The sequence below is a fragment of the Carassius auratus genome, unplaced genomic scaffold (genome assembly GCF_003368295.1).
Source record: "Carassius auratus strain Wakin unplaced genomic scaffold, ASM336829v1 scaf_tig00215211, whole genome shotgun sequence".
Taxonomy (NCBI): Eukaryota; Metazoa; Chordata; class Actinopteri; order Cypriniformes; family Cyprinidae; genus Carassius; species Carassius auratus.
Window position 1 is genome coordinate 6,989 of NW_020527988.1, and position 13,286 is coordinate 20,274.

At 35.5% G+C, this 13,286-nt stretch overlaps 1 long non-coding RNA gene across 1 annotated transcript; it reads right to left on the reverse strand.

Moving 5' to 3' along the window:
- Nucleotides 1-10,903: 10,903 nt before the first annotated feature.
- LOC113094014 (uncharacterized) lies at nt 10,904-12,257 on the reverse strand. The gene is made up of 3 exons (XR_003287964.1): nt 12,208-12,257; nt 12,061-12,114; nt 10,904-10,934 (listed from the first exon to the last, which is right to left on the reverse strand). It is a non-coding gene; the product is annotated as an uncharacterized LOC113094014 (long non-coding RNA).
- Nucleotides 12,258-13,286: the final 1,029 nt, after the last annotated feature.

Consider the following 13,286-nt stretch of genomic DNA (forward strand, 5'->3'; position numbering starts at 1 on the left):
AACAAATAAATATTATCTTACCGCCATCGTTAGGTAAAATAATGAGGAAGGATCACTCTCAGCCAATCGCTCAGCGACGTCGCACCCGCAGTCTGTAAATTCCTTCAGAAAACAGCGTGTGGCGCACTTGAGCATATTTTCAGATGCACATCTAATTTGAAGTAGCTTTCTATGGGAGCGGCAGCGCAATACTTTGATAAAAAATAGATAAGGCCATGTCAAATATTGTTTCTATTTTAGTTTTAATGAAAAACCAGGGGACCCCTCCAAGGTCATTTTTTTTGTGTCTTATGGGGGGGGGGGGGGTCCCTTGATGCTTTTGGGGGGTCTCGGACCCCCCAGCCGCCCCTCAATTCAAACACTGATAACCACCAGCAATTTAATACACATACGTATATACAGAGAGGGTTACATTTGAGTGTAGAGCATGATTTTATGATTATTTTTGTTTATTATTATATGTTATGTTCTTTTTATTTGAAAGTCATAATATTTGCCAAGTGTGGTAACCCATATTCGGAATTGGTGCTCTGCATTTAACCCATCCAAGTGCACACACACAGCTGTGAGAAGTGAACACACACCCGGAAGCAGTGGGCAGCTATATCCACTGCCCAGGGAGCAACTGGGGGTTCAGTGCCTTGCTCAAGGGTACTTCAGACATGAGTATTGAGGGAAGAAGAGAGCGCTGTTCATTCACTCCCTCCCACCTACAACTCCTGCCAGCACCGAGACTCAAACCTGCGACTTTCGGGTTACAGGTCCAACTCTCTAACCATTAGGCCACAGCTGTGACCTGTATTTGCACATTTGTGTGTTCTGATATTTTTACACATTCTTGTACATTTAAATAAAATATTTTAAAATATATATTTGTAAATGTGTTATTTGCATATTAAAATTAAATCTGTAATTTACAACAAAGTAGTTTCAAAATATGGTTGTATTAAGTAATTTTTAATAAAAATACTGCTGTTAATTAATATAAATAATTAACTCAACTGTTGGGTTGTGGTGAAATAACCCATAGATGGGAAGGTGCTATACCAACCCATAGTTGGGTTAATGGTTGGGTTATTTTTAACCCAACATTTTTTAGTGTCCAGGAACGATTACAGCTCGACTATATCACCTATATAAAACTAGAAATAAAATTACAGTTTTCCTCAACTGCTAAAACACTATAACCATTTTTTTGTAACAAAAATTTCAAAACCATAACGCCATTTTAAAAAAGCACACCGTTTTGCTGAACTATAAACTATTCCCCTGCTTTAACACGAGTCAGATTTGGTGAACTGTTATTGCACACAGTGACATTGTGATGTGTGTTTTTTCTTGGTACTTTAATTTATTGTAGGACACTGAGACGATGGAACGGAAGAAGCCTGACTAGACATTACAGTCGATGTGTTTTACAGATTTTACAGGAGTGAAGGCTTTTGAGTGTAGAGCATTATTTTGACCTGAAAATAGGTTGTTTGGGGAATCGGGTGAGATGTTATGGACTTGTGTTTACTGTTTTGATAATATGAGGCATAGTTTCAAGAAAAACTGTAACACTCGAAATACAGTTCACAATTAACAATTCAGTCAGACAGAGTGGTGCCAGTGTGGTGTATAAATAGTCCAAGACGATGAGGAACAGCTGTGTGTGTGTGAGTATGTGAGCAGGTGTGTAGAGTTAAGGGAAAGGAGTCTGGGGAAACTGGTGTAATGAGTGTACAGGTGTATGGAGTTTGGGGAATGGAGTCCAGGAGATAGCGACCTGATGATTGATCGGTGGTCTCTAAAAAGATATAAAATAATTAATAATAAATAATTGAAATAATTAATGCTTTAGGTGAGGTACAATTCATAGTTCTTCATTAAATAACTGAAAAAGTTTCTGTGAGATATAATTTCACAAACAGTGTGAATGAATCCCTTTGTGCTCTCTTTCTCAAAATGCAAATGGCTTCAAATCCCATCGCGTCCGCACTATAAGAGAGCTGCACAGTTGACATGGGAATTGTCACTTGAACTATCGAGGCAGTGTCGCATCATCACTCAAGTTTATAAATTGCATTTTTTCTTTTTAATTATTGTTTAAACCATTCAGCGTTCATGCGTTTTCCTGAAGACAGTGCACTCATGCACACTTGCAGCTCACACACGTAATAATGGCAGGTTCACATTACTCCGTTTGCAGTGTGTATGTGGTGTGTATTTTATCGCACTCATGTTAATGAATTAAAGCGTTCACACTGCACACATGGTTGTGGTCTGGAAGTGCGTTTAGCGCATTGTTTGCGTTAAATATGGACATTTATTGACACAAATCTAATTAAACCATAAATGGATATCATTTAAGTCTACAGTGTTTCACAGGAACACATAGACTATGTTTTTTTGGAGCAGAATCCTGTGTGAAAGCTGCTTCTATATCACACATGAACCACATACACACTGTAAACAGAGTCTGTGTGAACCTCACATACAGCTCACACAATCAGGCTTGTGCTGTGTAACAATTACATGATTGTAAAAACAAAAATACAGTGCATAATCAAACAATTAGGTTTGAAATAAAAAAAAAGGCCCCCTCCACCCCTCAAAAAAAAAAGAGAAAAAAAAGAGAAAAAAAAATCCTCTCACATGGATGAGAATAAATGTCAAAAAAATCTTGACTGGATTATCACTATAAATAATTCAAAATGATAAAAACAAGGCTTTAAAAAGATCATTATCGGTGATTGGATCAGCAGATACTGCTTTCTGTGATCGGCCAACGGCCTCAAAAATCACTTCTACCTTTTGAACAATTTCACAACATGATTTATAGACTGCCACAAATACTGCCTAAAAATACTGATTTTGTGCACTTTTTTACTGTACCAATATTTTACATTGGCCTTTGAGCTTTATTGCATGTGGGGAAAAAAAGACTTACCTTGCCAAAGCACTGACAGAATCTATTGAACTAGTGCTTTGTTGAACTTTGCACGCAACAATCAGAGGCAGTATTTGACAGATCTCTGATCCAGTGACATACAGGCATCGTCAGATTGACAGAACTGTAGTCTGATCATGTTGGGGATCCAGTGGAGGCATCAATCATATTTCAGGGTGGCCGGGGCACTCTTTATCACATCCCTGATAAAATGTAGCACCAGTTCATGCTGTGATTGCTGTTTTAGGTGACCGCCTAGCTTGTCTGTGCCTAGTACTGCAAATTAATGCCTTTTATAATGGAAAGTAACATGCTTGTTTTTACATAGAAGTTATTACAAATAATGAACACCAGGGGGAGGTATAGCACTAGATCATAAGAGAATTATGAGAATTAGCGAAAATTATGGAATGAAAACCTGATTGAGATAAATAACAGAACACACTTTTTGGGTAAATGAATAAAGATTATATCATGATTTTGTCATATATCATGTTGGTGACGGTAATAAGACAACAAACACAAATTGATTGTTTTCCATTGTTCAGTAAAGTGAACGATGTATGTATTTTAAGCTACAATAAACAGCCTTCAATAACCTGACTCATAGCTCCCCAGATAGCACACGTACGTCGCGGAGACGTCTGTGCGATGTCGTCTTTTGCATCTGGCAGATGTATATTTTAGGGCGTTTGCTCATCTGGCATACGTCGCCGAGACGTCCCTTCCAGCTGTTAAGATGACGCCTAGCCGATGTGTTCCAGACGTAAATGAATTAAAACGTCTAGAATTAGCTCTTTAAACGATGTTAATCAGATGTTCAAACGTCTGCCAGATGTCTGATTGATGTAGGACAGACATCGTTTTATCAAAACTTTCCCCTCCCATTATTGTAATAAAATACTCTTGCTAGGTTTTAAATAATCTTCCGTCATACATGTCACAATTACCAAATATAATGAACAAATAAACCAAATGATCAACTAAAGAACATACATTTGTTGATTTTATTAAATATATATATATATATATATATATATATAACAGGCAAAAAAAAAAAAAAAAGGTTTTTTTTTTTATACAAAACAAGTTTATACAAACAACAATACACTATTTGTAAAATATATACAGGCATTCAAAAAAAAAAAAAAAAAAAAGTTAAATCCTCCCTGGGGCCAAGCGTAGGAAATCTTTTATAAATTTTTCCGCGTCTGCTTCGGTTGGAGACAGAAGGACGGGGTTCCTCATAGCTGAAGCTGTATGTAAGAAGAAACAATTACAAAAATGTAAAAAATACTTACATTGAAATGAACGTTAGATATTTTTTTATTTATCTGGTTCGTCTGAATAAATCGGACAAAGTTATCTAAATAGCATAAAGAACAAATAATTTTAGCTGCTGGACGCCAACATAAAAAAAAAAAACAAGGAGACAGCACGTGAACTATGCACGTGATTTAGGGTGCGTGCCTCAAAGCTCTCCCCGCGTTATTCAGCCTAGAGCCTAACCATGTGCCGTGCTGTGCAGAATACACGTCTAGATTAGTTGCAAGAGAAGATTTGCTTAAGGTACGTGTAGATTTTGAAAGTAATCGTGTTCTGCCATCTTTTCTCCCCTCCCGCACCAGTTCAACTGCCGGGCGACGTCAGTGGAGAACACCTTGGAGCAAATCCTCCATACTGTTTTCTTCATGCTCGGCCCGCCACTGATGGATAATCTGTTCACCTTCAACAGGTACATTTTGAAGTAATATTTTAGCATTAAATGGACCTGTATTCTATACACATCTAGTTAAAAGATTTTTTTTGAAAGAAGCCTCTTATGTTCACCAAAGATGCATTTATTTAATTGAGAATGCAGTATAATTTAATTTCATGAAACTATTTATACGAACTATATTTAACTATTTTAAAATCTTACTTATTTTTGTAATGCAAAGCTGAATTTTCTCAGCAGGATATGGATCAAATCTATATGCTGATTTTTTGCTCAAGAAACATTTATTATTATTATCCAAGGTGAAAATGGTTGTACTGTGTTTTTCTGTAAACCAGTAATTCTCAAAGTGTGGTGTCCGCCATCGCCCCCTAGTGGTCCGCGAAACGATGACCTAAACTAGGCAAGTGTTTGGAGCCAGACATTGATGTGTGATAAGCAGCACCACCCGTCTCATTAATATTCACGTTAAGTTTTAGATGGAAATCTCAAAATCTAGAATCCACAGATCTATTAGTTTTGTAATGTACTAGTTTTTGTTTCATGTGTAAAATCCCAGTAATTTCAGTGATATTGGACATTAAGGGGAACATTCTTTTCAGCATTTTATTGTTACCATAGTTACAACCATAGACTTCCTATACCCACCTCCTCAGTTTTAAACTAATGGCTCTTTGGAATGGCATTAAGTGGGACCTAGGCTGTTACAGTATGTTTAATTGCAGTTTTTTTTCCACATGTGCAGTTTGTTGTTCATATTAAGCTGCAACTCATTTCACATTTACTTTTTCAAATTAAATAAAAATGTATATAATAATTTCTGATCATATTATTGCATTTGTGTTTGAATAATTAGTTTTTTACTTGAAACAGTTGCATATTAAACTTAAATTTAGCTTATCCTTCCTATTTTGTTGGTTTTTGGGGGCGTGTTAGAGTGGGATTCTGTTAGGTGGTCCTCAGAAAAAAATTGGAAGATAAAGTGGTCCTTGTGCTGAAAAAGTTTGAGAAACACTGCTGTAAACCATAGTGCACTGTTCGAACAGTGTTGTGTACTTACATTATCCCAAATGTTTCGAAGAATGTTTAAATCCAGAGAAATAAGTAATTTTAACTAGTGACATATGTTTTAATAGACTGGTGATAACCGCACAGAGTAGGATTATAATAAAACTTTCAAATGCATCTACTATGATACGCCAAAATAATATATGATTTTAACCACTGCAAATCAGTTGTATTTCTATTTTTTTTAAAGATTCTTTAAAAATAGTTATGGTTTTCATAAAATTATAATGAGTAGCAAAAACAGTTTTTGATAATAATTAACACTAAGATGAACCATTATTAATAACTGCCATTAATAATTGCTATTAACTGATAAGCATATTCTAATGATTTTTTTCATGTGACACTGGAGGCTGGATTAATGAGTATATAAAAATATTTAAAAATAACAGCTCATTATTTTTCAATAATAATTTTATACATTAGCAAGTAAGTGCAGTACGCATTAGAGACTTCTTTCAGCAACATTTCAACTTAATCATTCCATGATTTTGACTAGTAGTGTGTATGAACATGCACACACATGTTTGCACACAAACATTTTGTTAGTAGTTGTAGGTTTGACCGTTTCAGTGATCTTACCATTCTCTGCATAAACCCTCTGTCTGCCAGTCTTTGTTCCAGCCTATCTAGGTCTGCAGTAGATGCTAGAGGAAAGACACCACCCTCTTCCTCTTCAGCCATCAGCATTTGGGGTACAATACGCCTGTTCCCCACTAGAGACTGGACCAGTGAAGTCAGATGGTTGATCTTCATGTCCATTTTCTCTAGTGTTTCCAGAATTGCCCTTTCTACAGCTGCAACACAGAAGATAATTTAATTTTTTATGTAGCTTTGATGAATTAAATTATGCATTTTGCAACTTATTTAAATTAATAAATAACGTACATGTACATTGATTTGTTTACAGTACTCAAGACTGGATTTTCCTGTCTCCCACAAGAAGTACCTGTAAGTATAAATTTACTGTAAGGTTTTAATTATTAGATGTAGTGTTACATGCATCTGCCTTGAGGTTATCAGAAGAATGTCACATTATTTAGGGTAAAATGTTTACCATTTTCAAAAAAAAAAAAAAAATTATCCTGACCCTTATATGCATTTCAGTGTTTTCTGGTTTGCTAAAGAGCCTTACTGGAGCTCAAAAGGGGAGTTGGTAAGTAAAAACTTAAAGCTGCAGTCGGTAACTTTTGACGCTCTAGCGGTTAATAAACAGAACTGCTTGCGTCTTGCGGAAGAACATCGTAGCCGGAACTACTTCTTTCTGTTTATGTCTATGAAGAATCACAAAGGTACTGGGTTACTCCGCCGCGGTATCCCCGAAGCAATCTAAAATAGTCCGAATATAAACACTTATTATAGGTGCACCCTAGTGATTCAGGACAAGCTAAAAACACGGTTTGGAAAATGGATTCATGGTGTACTTGCTTATTATGTTCATTTTTCTACATTTTGAACACAAACAAAGTTACGGACCGCAGCTCTGATTGGTTGTTTCTCAACGAGAGCGATGGAGTTTCTGCAAATGGCAATAGGACCACTGGGAGGAGCCAGAGGAGCTTGATTTATTCACAGATTATCTGTCTCATATTCTACTGTCAGGACATAATGACAGGTTTAACAAATATGTAAAAAATATTTTTTTACAAAAGTTCCCTACAGCACCTTTAAAGTAAGCTAATGATGATAATTTCAACATCAGAAATGTAACCGGACAGAAAAGGTGTGCTCTATGGATTGAACACAAAATATTATGTTATTCAGTTTTAGATTGTGCGAAGGGCTGTGAATTAGTGTTTTCTCCTCCTTATTTCTATTTAATGTTCTTTTACCTTGTGTGTCAGGTGGATGAGCACTCCAGCCGTCTCCATGATGGTCTACCTGAAAGACGCCCACTGGAGCTGAGAAAGATGGGAGTGGGTAAAATTTGCTTGTTACCAAAACAAATAAATACACCGTAAAATTAAAACCAATTTTCAGAAAAACATAAAACATCTTTGCCTCTTATAATAACTGTAATAAGAGTTTAGTTCAATTATTTTTACATTGACATCGACCAAAAATCTATATTGGTATTCTGTTGACAGCATGAGGACTCTGATGTGAATTTCACAATAGGAATCAGGGCTCACAAAATAAAAAAATCCCTGGTAGCCCTTCAGACAGGTACTCTTCAGATTTTGGTAGCCCGAAATATAATTTAACTAGCCTAAATAAAAAAAATAAAAAAGATTTCTTATACCATATAACGACGTAATTAAATCTCCAATACTCCAATAACTGACTTAGTTTATCATGGTTTACAATTATTGTCAAAGTTATAAATAGTGCTGGGTATCGAGTTCGATACTTTTTAGGCACCAACCGAATTGCCACGATACCATCCAATATCGATAAAACCTCTTGTCGTTCGATACCAAACTTTGTTACCTAAAGGCTTAATCTTGTCAACATCAGTGAGCCAATAAACCTGCAGCACTAGGTGTGTTCGACAAGAAGCGGCAACGATTGATGTTGACATCCGCAAGAGCAATTCAAAAACCTACAAAGCAGTCTGCTGTAACTCTCTTGGTCCTGTGCAGAGCTTTGTCAAGTTGAACACACCTCTACTTGTTTATACTCAGAAAGATGTTGCTCATACGTGAGGCTGTGGCGTGAAAGCAATTTTGATTTTTTTTTTCTCCTGCTTTACTAAAATCATAGCTACCATGATTTCTAAACTGATGGTTTGTACCAAATAGTTTTTTTTTTTTTTTTTTGGCGTAACTTCATTTTAAATTATTTTTGGAACATGATTAAAATGAACAATAATGCTGTCATGTCCTATTATACCCTAAATGTTTATATAACATTAAATCATGATATTTACTATGATTTGAAATTGTGTGCAGTTTGATTTAGTTTAATTCTACAAAAACGTGCAGATTATTGTACTTTCAGAACAAACAACTTCCCGTGAATGTAGCAGTCCATCATGTCTGTATTCCTGGACATTGTTCATGTTATCAGACATTGTGTTTTTCCCCTTCTTAACTTACTCAGTGTTCTTCCTTGGTGTGCCCCTGAAGGTCTCAGGACAGAAAAGGTTTGCTCTATGGATTAAACAGATCATGCATGTTATATTATCTGGTTTTAAATGCTGTGAATGAAGTTTTTCTCATTTTCATCTCCTTATTCTATTTAATGTTCTTTTACCTTGTGTGTCAGGTGGATGAGCACTCCAGCTGTCGCTATGATGGTCTACCTGAAAGACGCCCACTGGAGCTGAGAAAGATGGAGTGGGTGAGATTTGCTTGTTACTCAGACAAGTAAATGCACATTAAAATTCTAGCTAATTGAATTTCAGAAAATAATAAAAACAAAGAAAAATATGTATTAAAATCTATTTTTAAAGTAAAATCATGGCATCAATGCCATCCAGAAGAAAATAAGTCAGTAAATGGTAACGTACACAGTCAAAGCTTTTTGAACCGTAAGATTTTTAATGTTTTAAAGAATTCTCTTGTGTTAACCAAGCTTGCATTTATGTATGCCAAAATACAGTAAAAGCACTAATATTGTGAAATATATTTTTACTATTTAAAAAATATGCTTTATACAGTAAAACAGGCCTTAAAGTTCTTTGACACTGTGCCGGATTTCCGACGTGCAGCATTTAATCCTTCATAAAAAATAAAAATCATAATAAAGAATCTTGTTGATTGATATCACTTTTGAGTCCATGCGTTCGCCTACCAATTGTATGAGAAGTGCAACTTTCACTCTCAACCAAACTAACATTAGTAGCCAGTCAGAATGTTTTGCTTTTATAAACACGAGATGCGCATAATAGTATTCAATTACAGAGTCGCAGCCCTGATGAATGGAGAAGCGCGACAAAAAGCTGTGAGGGTGAAATGGTCAAATATATCCATCTAGAGCAAATTTACATAGCTCATTATAAAACAGCGCAGCTTTGTAAACAGCTCAGAGTAATCATGTCATCTCCATAAGAATGATATGATTGCCAAAACATATTTACCGGGATTTCTGAAAAGGTCCTGTTCACACATGATCTATTAATGGTAACTTTACCAGTGAAGACTGTATGGGGCTAAACTCTTCCTCTGTATACGCTTTGAATTTTATTTGCTTAACGTAATCTGGAAAAACCGTGTGCATTATCTCACTAGATTTGTAACATAAATCATTTATAAAACTTTGCCAACACAGCAGATACATCAACCTATGTCTAAATATGCCATTGTATTGGACATTGCGACTCCAAAATAAATGTTTCTGCACGTGGCAAAATATTAAAATTTTATGGATTTAAACATTGTTTAATCAAGCCATATTGCCCAGCCCTACTAGGTTATTAAAAAGCTGAGTTTTCACAGTGTATGCTCCTAAACCAGGGGTGGCAAACGGCGGTCCTGAAGAGCCACAGCCCTGCACACCTGAACAAGCTATTCAAGGTCTGAAGGGTTACTAGAAATCTACAGGCAGGTTAGTTTTAATAAGGGTTGGAGCTGAACTCTGCTGCAGCTGTCTTAAACCCTTCTTACCCAGCTATTCATAGTAGATCATCATTTTATCATGTGTCCATTTGTGTCATTTCAGATTACAACACTGTTATAACGATCAAATGTAACTTACTCTGTGTTCTTCCTTGGTAGTCACCTGAGGGTCTCAAGACAGTAAAGGTGTGCTCTACGGATTAAACACAAAATATTATTCTGTTTTAGATTGTGTGAAGGGTTGTGAATGCTGCGGTCACACTAGACTTTGAGCTTGCAAAGTTTCCTTGGACGCAGCAACAATTATGATATGATGTCATACTCTGCAGTGTTGTTTAAAAAAAACACTTAAAATCAACACACAATGCATAATAATACATTTAAAAGGTAAAAACACACAATCTACTCCACTTTCTCTCAGCGCTGCAGTTTTAAATTTTTTGCTGTGATGTATCAAACTGCTAATGGTGATACAGTTTCACGTGATGTGAATTCGCAAGTCAAGAGTCACCAAGATTGGAACTTTGAAATGCAGCGAAATGCAAAACTTTTCAAACAACTTGCGCTTCCGGCTTGATGCATTCGCATGCATATTAATGGAAGTCAATGGAAAGAATAATAATCTTTATTCTATTTAATGTTCTTTTACCTTGTGTGTCAGGTGGATGAGGACTCCAGCTGTCGCTATGATGGTCTACCTGAGAGATGCCCACTGGAGCTGAGAAAGATGGAGTGGGTGAGATTTGCTTGTTACATTTTGCAAATTAACAAACTAAGGCCTGCAACACACTCAGTAGCCAGAATTACGTTTTATTTTTTTGGGGTGTAAAATCATGAGCCATGTGAAATCATGCAGATCAGTATAAAAAAATTTGAGGGGCATTGGGGTTGGTGGTCATGATGTTTGAAGTCCAGGGTTTTTCCTGGGTCAAAAACGGCCTTCGGTGGAGGCTGACGGTCATCCACACAGTAAAAAGAACTCTACCCATGTGATTTGCAAAATACTACAATACATTTTAAACAAATGCAATGAAACCGTATGTGAATTTTGCTTATACTATTATTTAATGAAATATAAATCACTGTCAAGTAGGGCTGGACCAGAATATTTGATTATTTGAATATTCGTTTGGTGGGTTGGCATTAGTGTTGCTTTTGTCAATGAAAATTACGACTATATATCGTCGTCAACTAACCTTTATCATGTGACGAAAATGAGTCGAAACGCAACGTAAATGCTGGTCATGTGACAATGACTATAATTAATTGTATAATGCAGTATTGTTGACGAATAAAAACAAGACTAAATGTGGTTTACAAAATAAAAACTATGCTAAAATGTCTTCATTTTTGTTCACCAAAACGAAACAATGTTATACGTTTTTTCATCTCATTTAGTCGCGTTATTTATTATTATTATTTTGCAGTATTTCTGTTCCCTATGTCTCACTGTGCAGATGCAATTGACGTCACTTCCTCAAGCCCCACTCGCAGCATTGTTTAGATACTTGATCCATGTATCTATCCATGTATGTATCTATGTATCTACTTTGCAGTTATTTTAATGTACATTGATACATTGCAATTGCAGTTTGAACTCGGATCTGTCATGCCACGTTAATGCCACAAAATTCACATTTACATTTACTTTTGTGGAAAACTTTTGTGTCTGCAGTATGTATAAAGAGTGCCCAAAATGGTAAAAAAAATTAATAATAATGAGCCACTCCTTTTCTATTAAATAATAGAAGGATCTGTGAAGGGTGTCAAATTAAAAAAATTAAAAATTAAAATAAATTACAAATTAAAAAAATGACTTGAGTGGATTTGTGTAATGAACTTACTCTGGCCTCTTCCTTGGTGGTCCCCTGAGGGTCTCAGGACAGCAAACGTGTGCTCTATGGATTGAACACAATTTTGTAAAATTTTTTAGATGTATTTAAATGTTGTAAAATGTTTCAGATTTCCTTTATCCCTGATGATGCTTTTACCTTGTGTGTTAGGGTGAGCAACACACCAGCTGTCTCCATCATGGTCTGGCTGAGACATACGCAGTGGAGCTGAGAAAAGTGGAGTAGGTAAGTTGAATCAAGCAGTTTAAGTGGAGTAATGACGGTTCATAATCTTAAAGGGACAGTTGCTTACATATAAAAAAACAAAAATGTGTTAATTGTATGAAGCGATTATGAATCTTTAGAAGATTGGAATTAAGCCACTCATATTGTATCCGTTACTTCTACAATCTCTGTATGGACTATGAAAATGTAGGAACAGAAATCCCTGAGTTCATTGAATATTTTAAAAAGTTTTTGGGTTTAGAATGACATGATCTATGATTTATCTTTCCAGCTAGCCTAATACAACTAATTATTTACCTTGGAAGCTGGGGAGACTCTCACACCAGGTCTGTTGTTGGTCTTCCGTGTCCCTTTGTTGCTGATTGACACATGCTGTTGACAAATGGGGGAATCATTAGTGGCATTCCATATGCTAAAATTAAAAATCACCTTTAAAAATGGGTACACTGGTGATTCTTAGAATTTATTCACACAAAATAGGACCAAGCAGTGCAGCTGTATGCTTCAACAATTGGATAGTTGTAACTTTTATTAAACAATGTAGATTTGGATATAAAAATGAAATTAAGATAAAATATAAAGTTTAGACTTACAGTTGCTGAGAGCATTTACCTCTCTGCTCTGTGAAACCTGAGGTTGCACAATAGGACCTGATAATAGAAATGTAACTTTTTTTTGTGTTCTGTCTGTTAAACACCTTTAATCTTACTACATACTGGGTCATTTTGTGTCAGATCATCCAAAATTCAGAAACTTTCCTGAATCATATTTGATATTTTCAATATTTTTCTTTTTCTTAAACCAAAATATTGAATGTGACAAGATTGTTGAAGTCAACAGATTTTACTAATATAGCTACCAATCTTTATGTAAAAAATAAAATAACAATGCTGCCATCTTTCTAATTCCATTGTTATGTGGTTGTTAAATCTTCATGTTGACCCATTCATTTTTTTATTACTATTATTATTATTATTATCATTATTATTTTC